The sequence below is a fragment of the Myotis davidii genome, unplaced genomic scaffold, assembly GCF_000327345.1.
Source record: "Myotis davidii unplaced genomic scaffold, ASM32734v1 scaffold6331, whole genome shotgun sequence".
NCBI classification, from domain to species: domain Eukaryota; kingdom Metazoa; phylum Chordata; class Mammalia; order Chiroptera; family Vespertilionidae; genus Myotis; species Myotis davidii.
The window spans coordinates 1-3631 of record NW_006282556.1 but is presented as its reverse complement, the minus strand read 5'-3'; positions in this window follow the sequence as shown (position 1 = coordinate 3631).

Here is a 3631-nt window from a genome sequence, read left to right as displayed (position 1 = left end):
AGTCTATTTGCAAGTAAGGCTAAGTGAACAAATCAGAAAGGTTGAGGTGCCTGGAGAATAGCAACAAATGGGAAGTCATTGCTACTGTTAATGAGGCAGGAAGAAGAAACAGTGTCACCAGACTCCATATGAAAACTCAAGCCACAAAAGCAGGGCATCTCAGAAGGAGATTTAGTCATAGAGGGTAATGTTATTATCCCAACACCTTCCAAGACTTCCCACAGATAAAATTCTGAAAATATAAGCTCACAAGCAAAACCTTAGAAACAGGGAACAGGCATCATAAGTGAGAACCAACAAAAACGTCAAGTTATATCAGGCCTATAAAGAAGTCAGACATTTAAATTATCAGAAAAAAATAAGTATGTTTTTTATGCTTAAAGAAATCATTTTTAAAATATGAGCAAGAAGCAATAAACCATTAAAATGATGAATCAAGTTTGAAACAAAGCTATAATCAACCCATTAAAGTGCATTGCCAGAATACAGACATCTAAGGGCAGTTTTGAACAGCACCCAGAAAGATTAACCAGAAAGGTGCTACAATTAGGATGACAACTGATTTTCAACAGTAACAATGAAAGGCAGAAGACAATAGAATGATATCCTCATAGTAATGAGGAAATAATTGCCAATCAAGAATTGGGTGTTGGATTTTGTCCAATGCTTTCTCTGTGTCTATTGTTATGATCACATGATTTTTATTTTTCAGTTTGTTTATGTGATGTATCACGTTTATTGATTTGCATATATTGTACCAGTCTTGCATCCCTGGATCCCACTTGATCATGGTGTATGATCTTTTCACTTTATTACTGTATGCAATTTGCTAGAATTTTGTTGAGGATTTTAGCATCTATATTTATCGGGGATATTGGCCTGTAATTCTCTTTTTTTGTAGAGTCTTTATCGAGTTTTGGAATTAGGATAATGCAGGCCTCATAAAAAGAGTTTGTAAGTGTTTCCTCCTCTTGGATTTTCTGAAATAGTCTGAGGAGTATAGGTCTTAGTTCTTCTTTTAATGTTTGGTAAATCTCCCCTGTGAAGCCGTCTGGACCTTGGTTTTTGTTTGGTGGGAGTTTTTGATTACTGCTTCTATTTCATAGTTGTTATTGGCCTATTCAGGTGTTCCGATTCCTTCTGATTCAGTTTTGGGAGATTATATTTTTCTAGGAATGTCTATTTCATCCACATTGTCGAGCTAGTTGGCATATAGTTGTTCACAGTATTTTCTTAAAATCTTTTGTATTTCTGTGGTGTCAGTGGTTACTTTTCCACTTTTGTTTCTAATTTTATTTATTTGGGTCCTCTCTCTTTGTTTCTTGATGAGTCTGGCTAACAGATTATCAATTTGTTTATCCATTCAAAGAACCAGCACTTGGTTTCATTGAATTTGTATTGTTTTTATAGTCTCTATGTTATTTATTTCTGCTCTAATCTTTATTATTTTCTTCCTTCTACTTACTCTGGGTTTTTCTTGTTGTCCTCTTTGTAGTTCTTTAAATTGTAAGGTTAAGTAGCTTATTGTTAATTTTTCTTGTGTTTCTTTTAGGTATGCCTGTAGTGCTATGAATTTCCCGCCCAGGACTGCTTTTGCTGTGTCCCAGAGATTTTGGGTTGTTGTGTGTTCATTTTCATTTGTTTCCAGGAAGTTTTTTATTTCATTCTTGATCTCATTGGTAACCCATTCATTATTTAATAATGTGCCATTTGGCCTCCATGTGTTTGAATCTTTTTGGATGTTTTTAATGTAGTTGATTTCTAGTTTTATTTCATTTTGGTCTGAGAAGATGCTTGATATAATTTCAATCTTCTTGAACTTGTAGAGACTTCTTTTGTGTCCTAACATGTGGTCTATCTTTGTGAATGATCCATGTGCACTTGAGCAGAATGTATATGCTGTTGTGTTGGGGTAATATGTTCTATAAATGTCAATTAAATCCATCTGATCCAGTGTGTCCTTTAGAGTCTCTGTTTCCTTGTTAAGTTTTTGTCTGGAAGATCTATCCAGTGAAGTCAGAGGGGTGTTAAAGTCACCTACTATGACTGTATTGTTGTCAATCTCTCTGTTAAAGTCCTCTATAAGTTTTTTATATATTTAGGTGCTCCCATATTGGGTGCATATATGTTTACTAGGGTTATATCCTCTTGCTGGATCGATCCCTATAGTTTTATGTAGTGACCTTTGTTGTCTCCTGTGATGGTCTTCATTTTAAAATCTATTTTGTCGGCAATGAGTATTGTTACTCCAGCTTTTTTTCTTTCCCATATGCATGGAAAATGATCCCTTCACTCTCATCCTCGGTGTGTCGTTTGTTTTGAGGTGGTTCTCTTATAGGCAACATATAGTTGACCCATGTTTTTGCACCCATTAAGCTACCCTAGGCCTTTTGATTGGAGCATTAAATCCATTTACATTTAGGGTTATTATTGATAGGTATTTATTTATAGCCATTTTAATTTTGTGTGGTTAGGTTTCTCTCTGTGTTTCTTCTCATTATAGCACTCCCTTTAGCATTTCTTATAATGCTGGCTTGGTGGTGATGTGCTCCATTAGCCTTTTTTTGTCTAAGTAGGTCTTTATTTGACCATCTATTTTGAAAGATAGCCTTGCTGGATATAGTAATCTTGGTCTCAGATGCTTGCTTTCCATTACCTCGAGTACTTCATGCCATTCCCTTCTGGCCTATAGAGTTTCTGAAGAGAAATCAGGTGTCAGCCTTAAGGGAACTCTTTTGTAGGTAACAGTTTTCTCTTGCTGCATTTAAGATTCTCTCTTTGTGTTTAATTTTTGGCATTTTAATTATGATGTCTCTGGGCATGGGCCTGTTTGGGTTCTTCTTGTTGTGGGTACTCTGTTCCTCCTGAACTTGTGTGACTTTTTCCTTTACCAGGTAAGGGAAGTTTTCTACCATTATTTCTTCAAACACCTTCTCTATGCCTTTCCCCATTTCTGTCTCTTCTGACACACCTGTTATTCTAATATTGTTACATTTCATATTGTGCCACAGCTCCCTGAAGCTCTTCTCCTATTTTTTAAATTTATTTTTCTTTTTTGGTTCTTTGGTTGAGTGATATTTTCAACTCTGTCTTCTAAATCACTGATTTGATCCTCAGCTTCTCCTAATCTGCTGTGTATTCCTTCCAATGTGTTCTTTACTTGTGTTATGTCATTCTTAATTTCAGACTGTTCTTTTTTCATAGCTACTATATCTTTTTTCATGTTGTTGAGCATCGTTATCATCATTACTCTGAACTTCGTTTCAGATAAATTTCTTATCTCTGCTTCATTTACTCCTTCTGGAGAATTCTCTAGTTCTTTCATTTGGTCGTTTTTTCTTTGTATCCTCATTTAGGCTGTCTGTTTGGGTTTGTGGCTATGTATTAGCTAGATCTTTTACATCTCTCAATCTCTAGTGTAGGACAATGTTAAAGGCTGTTTCTAACTAATTAGATTAGGCAAAGACTCAAAACTTCCAGAGTCCAACTAATAAGATTCCAACTTGAATTGCCCCTTAGGCAATCATCCTCAGATGTGGCAAGAGTTTCTTCAACAGGGTGGGGTACTTGCTTCTGTATGGATGATGATTGTTATTTTTTTAATCTTTTTTTTAAATTAAATCTTTATTGT